Source organism: Branchiostoma floridae, chromosome 10 (genome assembly GCF_000003815.2).
Source record: "Branchiostoma floridae strain S238N-H82 chromosome 10, Bfl_VNyyK, whole genome shotgun sequence".
NCBI classification, from domain to species: Eukaryota; Metazoa; Chordata; class Leptocardii; order Amphioxiformes; family Branchiostomatidae; genus Branchiostoma; species Branchiostoma floridae.
The window spans coordinates 15,983,981-15,995,547 of record NC_049988.1 but is presented as its reverse complement, the minus strand read 5'-3'; the positions used below and the strand labels follow the sequence as shown (position 1 = coordinate 15,995,547).

At 39.3% G+C, this 11,567-nt stretch overlaps 1 protein-coding gene across 1 annotated transcript in view; it reads right to left on the bottom strand.

The window, feature by feature from the left end:
- LOC118424963 (ATP-dependent translocase ABCB1-like) overlaps positions 1 to 8,594 on the bottom strand; it is a 34,300-nt gene extending 25,706 nt beyond the window's left edge. The window contains exon 1 of the mRNA XM_035833772.1: positions 8,415 to 8,594. The gene's annotated coding sequence lies outside the window, so the exon portion shown is untranslated. The remainder of the gene's footprint in view (positions 1 to 8,414) is intronic.
- Positions 8,595 to 11,567: the final 2,973 nt, after the last annotated feature.

Sequence of the window (11,567 nt, the reverse complement as noted above, 5' to 3'; positions counted from 1 at the left end):
GATGCAGAGATGAGACATAGGTGACAGTGGGCTGGGTGGAAAACTTACAAGCTACAAGTCAATAGGCCCTGAAACAGTACAAATTTTTCCCATACTCTCTGAGTACTGTAAATGCAGAAATGTTCGCGGTGGATTAATGTTCGCGGTTTTCGCAGTGGCCACTTCACCCCGAACTTAAAACCACCGCTAAAATTTAGGCTGCAGTCTATGGTGTTACTGCGAACTTAAAACCGCCGCAAAAAGTCCCATTTCCCGCTACCGCGAATTTAAATCCCCGCGAACTTACAAATAAGATGCATTTACAGTATTTTTCCTCATTGATCTCCCAACTCACTACTGTAATTCACTTTATCTTCACGGTACCAAATTTTCACGGTCTGAGAAAATTGAACTTGTTCTCGGAACTAAATGTTCACTGTTGAGGCAAGTGCGCATGAAAAAAGTCTGTGAATTATTTTTCATCGGTAATGATAAGTTCACGCTACAGTCGTGACCGTGAAAACCGTGAACATAACATTACAGTGAAAAAATCAGGAATTACAGTATTATTTTAATTTTCAAAAGCTTACTGTGGCCCCATAAGGCCTTGAAACAAGGGTTATAAAGTCCACCTCCACATCTGCATAATACATTAACATGGGCAGTCTGGGTGACAAAGAAAAACTCAGATAACAGCCCTGAGACTTTGGACCTGTGGGGTGAGGTCGTGATAACCTCTGGGCCAGGTCTACATAACCTGTTACTGTAACAATTCCAAAAAAACAACACTTTGTGACTCAGACTGCTCTGACCTTGCCAAAATGGGACGGCCTTGAGAACTTATTTTGTCTTTTCTCATATGAGTTGTAAGGCAAATGGTGTCAAATATCTAAAGGTACATGTATCTACTCATTGACACGTATCAGTTAGATAATGGTGTGCTAGCCTACTCAGCAAACAGTGGGCAGTAAGTTTTCTTGCTGATGGAAGAATTTGGCACCCAACCTTTAGCAAAAAGATCTTGAAAAATAACTTAAATCAACGACTTTGAGACTTCTATTCAAATTACTGATAAAATGAATACAAACACAGAATGATTATTGGTATGACAAGTAGAGTATAGTAACTGTTGTTTGCAGTTGAATACCTGACAAACACACTGTATCAAAAAGTATCTTAGTTTTGTCAACAGGATGTTTTTCATTTACAGGTGTCGGTTTAGTTGCACACAACCTTAGGTGTACATTTCCGACTCATCAGATTTTTCAGGAAACCTTAGGATTGTCTGACAGTCTGTATTTCTGTAACTATTAGTATTTAATCAACTCATACAGATGTTTCATCAGTCCCTTCAGCACACCATGCCTGTTAATTTGTGAACCACCAGCTGCTGTTGATCTTCGTTTTCCTAACTCCTAATACTAGTATACCCATGTACCATTCAATATCGTAAGGATCCATTTATGGCTTCTCGAGGAATACTGGCAGTGGCAACTGAGACACACACACACAGACGGACGGATAAACAGCACCAAAAATTTAACCTGATGAAGATAATAACATTAACGCTAGGTCACCTTTATTCGCGGGAGCTATATTCGTTGTTTTCACAAACAAGGTATTTAGGGATATCAAGTCGACAAAGGGTGTAATATTTTGAAAATATATGCAATATTTTAAACTTGAAACCACTGTCCGTTGACTTGATATCCCCAAAAATCCTGTTTGTGAAAACAACGGATATTACCCCGCGGAAAAAGGTGAATTAGCGTTACTTCTGCAAACTCATTAACATGCTTTACATTTACGATCCTTGAGAGGAGATAACTGTACCTTCCAAACTTCTGAGTGGTTGATGAGTGAATACGTGACTGTAGCCGGCTATGTAATGGCACTATTTAAAGTCTTTATCTGTGTGATTACCCAGTGGTCACCTATGACCAGAGTTTTGTTTCTATCCAATGAATGGATAGAACTTCGTTATCTCATAACTGAGGTGCAAACAAAAAAGCCCAAGATAAAAGTCAAAACACATGACAAATCGATAATCTAGGTTCCATTAAAACAAGTTTCAAAAATTGTGCAAGTCCTATAATGTTCTAATAGACCTTAACATTATTTCAAACTCACATATTATTAGGTCGCAAAAATCTGTTCATTCATATCTTTCACGTTTCAAACTGAACATAACGTTTAAAAAAATTGTCGCAGCCTTATATTGATACTTCACAATATAACAAGCAATTCAATGTACGTACATGTAACATAATCATCTGTCACCTGCACAGCAAGATTGGTGTGTTAACTGCTGAAACGCAGATTACCGATTTAAAAAATTATAAGCTAAACGAGATACATTTATGAGCCAAATACCTTGTTTCAAAATTGAAGACTCTAAGTCACAGGCAGACTGAACTGTGTCACAGTCACAGGAAGAGAAGTCCACAAAGAAGTCTTCAGTTCCTCTACGAACGGAGCTGTGTGACCTGAGCGGTTCTGTCGTTTGACAAGAATTACCTACGGTTTACCTAGCCACCCAGGATTGCTACATTAGTGCATTATCTGGACTGTTAGCTGGGCAAACATTGCTGATGCGTCATGAATATACTCAAGTTAATATTTGACAGTATGAAACAGATGTGTGCGGTACTTGTATAAGGAAAAATGCCCTTAACAACCACCCATTATCTAAAAAAAAGTATTGTCTCACTATTGTCTAGCGTGTGGCTGTCAGAGTCTATAGCTTTGAAAAGTTGCAAATATCACAAAAAGTTTTACACTTGCCACTGAATACACAAAGTCTTAGAAATCTGGATAAGGAGAAGAAATGTGTTGGGAACCAGTGCATAAAAGAACACCTTGTGTATCAAGTCTTGAACTTGGTAACTTGGTGCAAAAACTATGTGGTTCCTTCTCACCTGTACTCAGAGCCAAAAAAAGAAGTGGCTATTTTTGGCACCACTTTTACACTGTCCCCCAATTGTGAGAACTATGTACTATTGTTCTTTAAAAGGGTGTAGTGACTGTGCACAAAGTTGAATCAGATGTTTTTCAACAACTGAGTGAATCTCCATGCGCTTTAGAAGGGAGTATTTGATATCTCAAATGATATAGCTGAGTCCCAGAAAGGAAAACAATGTGATTGCAAAACCTCTTTCTGACAGGATGAAAAAAAAATTGTAGAGAAATTGTCTCTCAAAGTTTGACACTGTGCACAACTTTTGTTTTACAGTCTGTAAACTTTAACCAGGCTGCTCATTGAATTAATAACGGTCAAACAAGTTTTTCTATGTATCATACCTAGATTGAAATGTAATAAACTTTTCTCTGTCATCAAAGAACTATTTTCCTTGTATGAATGGAATATAATCAAAGAAGATTGTTTTTCCATGTATGCATTGAAATATAATCAACTTTTCTCTGTCTGGCTTTGAACTTAATTTCTTTACCCAGCATGTTTTCTGCAGACATAGAAGTCTAGTGGAGGCTAACCAGATGTCTTAAGTGTGATAGCCTTTGTTACAAGGGAGTTACAAGGGAGTACCGGTATTTGATAATGCAAATGATAAAGCCAGTCATGAAAACAGCAGTGCAAACCTCTCTCGGGTTGAAAATAAAAGTTCTTTGTCTGCCTGTGAACTTAATTTCTTGACCCAGAATGTTCACCGCAGACATAGAAATCTAGTGGAGGCTAATTAAAAGTGTGATAGCCTTCGTTACAAGGGGGTACTCTTATTTAATATTGCAAATGATAAAGCCAGTCCCAGGAAGGAAAACAGCTATTGCAAAACCTCTCTCAGGCTAAAAAAAAAGAAAAGTTGAATCAAGTCTTCTTTGTCTGGCTTTGAACCTCATATGTTGACCCAAAATTTTTTCCGCAGCCTATTGGAGGCTAAATAAACCCTTAAGTGTCCGACCAGTGCACAAAAAACAACTTTTAATCAAGTCTTCTTTGTCTGGATTTGAACTTCATTTCTTTACCCAGAATGTTTTCTACAGACAATTAGAATTCAAGTGGAGGCTAATTAAATAAACCCTTAAGTGTCTGACACTGTTCACAAAGCTTTGTCGGGTTATAGTGTTTGATGCTAGACACATGGCATGGTGGTGGGGGGTAATGATCCATGACAAAACTGACCAAAACTGTTTATTCTAAGTCACATAAACCAACTCACTGTGTAAACAGATTAGGATTGTGTTGGTTGTAAACCTCAAAAAGGGGATTCTAAGGGTTTCAATAATCATCTAGGAATGACAGTTTTCCAGGAATTTGTAGTATACTTATAGTGCTTAGCAATTAAGAAAGAAATCATATATCAATCGCTGGCTAATAAAACAATTTTGTTACACATGTAATTGTATGATTTGTTTAATGAAGTGAAGGAACAAATAAATGTATGACTGATGTACATGTAAGTAATTCTCTGTGTCAGGAGGGTAAATTTGACATTCTACTGCAAATATAATCACTGTTAAGGTTTCAACGACCGGCGACTTTGTTGTGACATTTTAAAAACACACTCATAGTCGGAACACACATTCTGAGAAGTACATTACAAAAACTAATGTCTAGCCTGCCAAACAAATTCTTAATCTCATACAATGTTTTGTCACATTAATTTGTTATCCCCCCTCTCTCTTTAAAAGACTAAAACTTGTTGTTTAAACTTTAAGAAAATCTGAATGTCCTTGACCCAAGTTCTTAAGTCTTGAGGCAGATGCAGATCATCAGAAGCTGTAGCCAATGTCAAAATAGTCTGCATGCATGTTATCAACAAAACATACCAATATTTGACTTATGCAGTCTTACCTTTCAACAACAAGTCCCTCCTTGTATCCCCTGCTTTTCTCCACAAAATTGTGCTCCTAATAGATACTGGGACAGTAACTGGGAGCAAATGAACTTAAGGTATATAAGAAATGCCATGTCAAAACACCAGACTGAACTGATATCAAAAGTTGGTGTAACATTACAAATGGGGCACGGCTGGGCTAGAAATTACCGTGTCATTTGGGTGTCATTGACTGATTGAGTGAACAGAAGCTAATTCCTTAGAGCTTGTAATGAAAGCAAGTGGAAACATGGTTATTGTATACCTTGGCACCAGTCTATCTGCATCCTTAGAATATTAAGTAGACAGGAATCTATACAAATTAGTTTTCCAAACTGAATTAAAAATTTAGGCACAGACATGAAATCATAAATTACATTCCTAACATTAGAGTTACCATCTTAGTCAGAAACCAAGACATCATTAACAAAAATCTTCTCAGCATAGATCATTTAACAACATGTAATCCATCCATCTGAGCGTTGGTGTGACATTGAAGGCTACTGCATGTGAAGGTATTATAGCTCCAGATATCTTTTTTTTTACATTTTCGTAGCTCTTTCTTTTTTTCGGAGATTTCTGTTTTGTCAGTCTTTCTTCTTGTCTGCCAGCCAAACATGACAGCAGATGTGACTGGTGGACAAAACAAAAATCTGACAAAATAGAAAGCTTGGCAAAAACACAGAACAAGACATCACAAACCAGCCAGAGTCTAACCTCAAAAAGCAGAGCCTTACCTCTGCTTGGAGAGTAGCGAAGGTTAGTTTCCAGCCCTGCCCCAAGTGTTACTGGTAGGAGTAGTTCATTTGACCGGTCAGCCTGTCAGACATGGGTTCTGTTTTCTCCCAGAACTGTCACCGGGGAAACGGTTTATCCCAACCAAATATCCGAACCAGAGAGCAAGATATGATGGCAGGGGACCAAATATTGGGGAAAACAATATTTGTACCAAAAAACTTGGCACTATTTGGCTACTTAGTGTCAGTGGCACTTCCTTTGTGAACTGTCAGGCCAAAAACTAAGAGATTTGAAAATGTGGATTGTGTTGAAGAAAGGGCGAAGTGCAAGGTTGAACCAACATGACCTCTGTCCACCCAAGACTCAAACAAAAAGCCAGAATTTTACGGTCAAAAAGTTTTAAAGACTTCCAAATTGCATCCAAATTGTATAAAACAATGACCTATTGCAAAGGACACTATCTCCGAACCTTAATGTTCAGTGTTTGAATCCTAGGATTTTGTTTTGTACCTAGCTTGCCTTCTTGTTACTGAATAACTTCCTGTAGAGCTAAACTAAAATTTAGTTCAAGGGTTAAAGCCAACCTAAGCAATATTAGTGTTTTCCATCTGCTTTTCTGTTGTGAGGAGTCAAGATTGTCAAGTCCATGTCAACAGGGGGCTCTTTAAGTCAGCCAAACTCAGACAAGGAAACTCTCTTCATGGAAAGAGAAGTTGTCTTTACCAGATGCCATCTGGATTCTTGAATTTGCCATGATCCATCTCTTTTGTCCATGTTGCTTTCTCTGCTTAGCACTTAGCAATTCGGAAAGAGTATGGGAGTAAACACACATCACTTCCAGCGGACCAGCCCCCTGCTGTAGTGACTTGCACAAATGTGTGGCCCAAGGGCTACAGAAATGGAGATGGTCGCAACCGCTAAGCATCTGCACAGATGCACAGCAAACTTCAACTTACATACATATGTCCAAACATATGTATGACTTCATTTTTTTGTCTATTTTGCTTAGTTATCATTTGTATGTTACAAAAGGCTGTGACAGAAACAACACTTGAACAATGTTATGTCACATGCATAATGGTCATGGTGATTTGCTGACCAACCAACCAAGGAACAACCAACCAATAAATGAATAGATCGACCAACTATCTGAACAATAGACTAACCAACCATTCTTATGTCTTCCAGTCCACTTTGAATGTATTTACCAGATGTCTCATGGGTTAGATAAATACACTACAGCCAGCAAACTCTTGTACTTTATCTCTGTTAACATTGATCTGTTGATAGAAGTGTCAATATTTTTCTTCCAACAAAACCCCATTATGTTTTAACTTATCTTAAGGTAAGTTGTCGTCATAGCAACACAGGACTGTACCAAGAAATTCTGGGTGGGGGTAATGCAAAAAATAACTGACCAAAACAAATATTTCCAATAAGACAGTATCCCACAAAATTCACTAAAATATGTGACTGCAATGCATAAATGTCTCTTTGTAATGGAAGATGGTGGTTTCAGGAACCCATTCCTCTTCACCTTACAATGCTACTACCCCCTCCTAATTGTTTTGGACTGTCCCAGTTTTGGAATCTTGCCACATCATTTGGTCCAGCTGACAACAGGCACATTTGGGGAGTGATGAAGAGGGTGGTAGCTAACATTACATACAGGGCAAGGTCATTTAGCAGTGTAAGTTGGGCTATATCTTACAAAAGAATCAATTCAAGATGTAGATGCTAAGCTAAGTTCTACATTTGTACTAGGAAAGTACAGGGGACCATATTATAAATTATATAATGGAAAAAAAGCTTTACTGGAAAGTTATGGAGCACAGGATACAAATGTTAAATATTTAACATTTCAGAATAGACTAAGGTTAAGTAACTAGATGTTTGAAAGAGGTTTTGGCCCATACATATCCATAGTTTTTATATGATCAATGTTCATATTTTTATTGCACATCAGCAATACATTTTTTTCAATATTTTCTTTGGTGATGAAAACTGAGCAAGTTTAGAATGAGGATCATACCTTCGTTAGGGTCTCCCTGCTAAACTAAACTTTTCCTATCCTAATCTCTAGTCATACTCTTGTTTTGAACTTATATTGCATCATCCTACCTCATTGCAACCCAGCAACGACACCCTAGATCTAACAATCAAAAAGATAAATCACTTCATTCATTCAGAGGTCTTTACCAAAGTCCTCTGGTGACTAAGAATAGCAAAACTTGGCCAAACTGGGTGAATGATTTGCCAGAACTTTGGAACAAACTAAAAGAAGGTCAAGACTAGCCATTCCTCTCTCTCACTCTCTCTTTCTCTTTGCATCTCTCTCCCTCTCTTCCTCTCCCCCTATCTCTCTCTCTTCCTCTCTCGTTCTCTCAGGCTCTCTATCCCACTGTCATTCACCCTCATTGCCAAATTGAGAACGGCATTTCGTGGATATCTATACTAATTTCTACACTTATTGATGACAACTGAGGTAATAAACTTTTTACGGCAATTTATGGATTTTCGGCGCCATTTATAGGGATAACGAAAGAATTCATTAATGTACACGTTTCACGGTTGGTATCTTTCCGGCTTTTGCATGATAACGTAATACTTTCCCATCCCAAATCTAGCCTTGGTTTAGTTCACATCCCTGATGTTTTCAATTAAAGCTATACCAGCTAGACACCAGCAATAAGGCCGGTACATTCCCTGGAAACAACTGATTACTTCCATACGAAATCAATAAGTGATCTACAGTACATTCACCGCCAACATGCCGCTCCGAGATAACGCCCAAACTCAGATGAAGATCTATGAACTCTAGCGCTGAAAACGGAGAGAATTCGCAACATCACAACACACTCTTACCGTACAGCCTTGCCTTGTCGGTTGATTTGCAACTCTTGGAATAATATTGTTGCCAAAGTTGCTGTTGTAAGTGGCAAAAATAGGGCAATCAGTCGTCTCGAGTTCTCCGCGGCCTGCTATAAACGTCCGTCTCTGGTCCTTCTCAACCAAAGGGTCCATAAATTGTCCCTGGACACGTGAGAACGTGGTGGGAGGGACCAGTAGTACATCCATATAAGGCGGGTCACGTGATGGGGGTACGGGGTGAACGACCTCACGTTCAGCTGTCCGGTCACGGAGGATCACGTGACCAAACATAACGGTACTGGCGCCAGACTTTGGGGGATAGGCGGGAATCTTGTAACAAATGTCGGACTAAAATAGTCCTTGACATTTGTACAAGAGGGCGAATAGATCGGCTCCAGATGTCTCATTGAGGGATGAGAGATTGACTGGGGTGCGATAGATGTCGGTTAGCTGAGGAGCGAGTCCACTCTACTCTCTCTCTCTATATATATATATATACAGAGAGAGAGAGAGAGATCTTTATATATATATATATATATATATATATATATATATATCACTCTTTTTTAAGTATCTCTCTTCTTCAACGTTTCTAGAATAAACTAGCAGAACAATTCAATGACTTTTGATTTTTTTTCTGCCAGGTCCTTGACTTAAGATATTTACTTGTAAACTTAAAAAATACAAAGCCGTACAGTAGCAAACTCCGCACACAAGAAGGCAAAACTCTTATCAAAAGGCGTCAAACTTCGAAAAGGCAGGTGGGCAAGATGCATGTACCCAGATTAAAAATAGTACCTATTAGTAGACATACATACCGACTCGCATGATCTGCCCACAGCACCTTTCTTAACTCATAAGTCGGTGGCGTCGGGGAAACTTACTTTTCTTTAATGAAGGATTTCCCCTAAACTTTACACAAAAGTTCAGGTGGCATAGCGGTAATCTACCATGCAACATAGCCATCTGCCCATTAAACTTCAGCCAAAGTTGACTCATTCTGGAAGTCTTTTGTTCAGCAACCTAGCAACAACACAATTTTGGTCCCGCCTTCTAGTTCTAATTATACCAAAATGCAGATACGTAATAAGATTGTTGATTCGCATGATAGCAAGCATAGGGTAGGCTCCGGCTGCTTTTTTAAAACGTTTTTAGGTGTCATCTTGCTTTCTATTTTGTACCATCTCTTGATGTCTCATGGCCTAACATCAAGAAAGCGGTACAACGTTGAAAGCCCGATAAAAACGCCTAAAAACAGCCGGAGCCTAACCTCTGCTTGGAGAGTAATGAGTATGAACTTCATGTACGTGTGCCACTAGCTACCGAACAACTTGTATGTACACAATGAAACCGGTCCGGGTGATAGGCTGGATAAAAGCTCTAAAGTGTGATTTAGGTTTTGGGTCATTACAACTTGAGAAGGATCAGAGGGCTGATCAAAAGCTTGTTGGTAAGCGCTTTATTTTGTGTACGGATATAAGGTCTTAAAATTGTTTCATTATGTTAACTACCGTCACAGATGAACTTACATTCATCATCATCATCGTCGCAGGCTACTTGCCCGGACCAGGTCCACTCTCTCTTTCCAAACGTCTCTGACCCCCATGGCGTTCTCTAAGTCCTCAACCCGCAACCCCACATCACGAGCAAGCTGGTCTATGTATGTTAGTTACATTCAAGTAAAAGCTCTAAAGCTAGGTTCACACGTGCATACATATCAAGTCCGTTTGTGGTCCGTATGGAATAGTGCATTAGTGGAAATTGGAATGATATAGACACATAACATGCCAGAGGAGTTAGCTGTCCAAGCAGTATGGTTTTCGACCAGCTAACTCCACTGGCATGTTATCTGGCTATACTTGTCAAATTTCTATTTTTTTTACACCGACCTGTGGAGCCATGTAGAGGCTGAGACCTCCAAACGGACCTCATACGGACTTGGATATGTACGCAAGTGTGAACCCACCTTAACGGAACAAACCAAACCGTACATCTACGTACGGTAATTCTAATATTTTCAAAAGGAATCGAAACGCAAAAGAAGGAAACGAAAAAGCTCACCTGGTTGTTCTGCCGCTAGCTGTTAGTAGCAGACAGAATCAGCAGAAAGTCGCCGATCTAGATTGATGTCAGTCTTCTTTAAGTTCAACCACCTGTAGATTTGATAAGAAAACCTAGGATCCGTAGGGAGATCGCCGGCTTGGAGGTCTCTTTGTTACTCTTTTGATCGCTCAAATAGGGCAAAGAATATATAACAAAAATGATCTCACCAACAGAATAAACAAAGCTTTTACAACTTCCCTTCGCTCAGGTTGAATCACAGTATAAGAAGGAAATGCGTCGTAATTCTAAACTTAAGGAGTGTTAAGCTTTCTCGTCTGCCCCCTCCTCTGACGAAAGGTGGCGTGATGGTGACATGGCGATTAGCCGGTCAGAGGAAAGTTCAGACGTGTTCGTCACCAGGACAACCGTGGCACGTGGCATCCATGTTTGGCCACCACTACAGTTTTCAGTTGTATCAAAGCAGAATCAAGCGTTGAAAAATTCGTCCTTGCGTCTAATGTTTTAACTAACTTGGGGAGTAACTCTATGTCGCTCAAGTAACTCTAAGTAGTACGGCCATCTTCATCAATTTCAATAAAGCTTCATGAAGTTAGGGCGCTACCACATTATTTGCGTCGTAACATTTTTTCTTCTTGGATGTTAAGCAAAGCTCTGGCAGAACCGACCGTACGTTAAGAATGATCAACGACATTCTTTCGTCACAAGACAGGTGAATTCGAGTTGTACGGCACATTTAAGATTGTTCCAAGGATGCTCTCAATTAGCAGAAAAAGTCCACAGTGTTCTGCCGCTACAGTACCTAAACACCCTGCAGCTGCAATCGGTGTTTCATCAACTCTCTCCACTAATTGTCCTGTTCATCGCGCTTTTTCTCAGCTCCCGTAGTGTTCTTTAGTCTAATCGCACCGGTCCTAGTCCTCTCTATCTTTGAGGTCTGCCCAAGTAAGCTCAGTAAGTTCTTGCGGTGTCTTTATTTTCTCGATTTTTTTAACCCAAATATAATACGAAATACATACACAGTGATGCCGTACTCAAGCTAAGAGCTTATGTTAGCGGCACCACTAACAAAATACAGTCAATAAC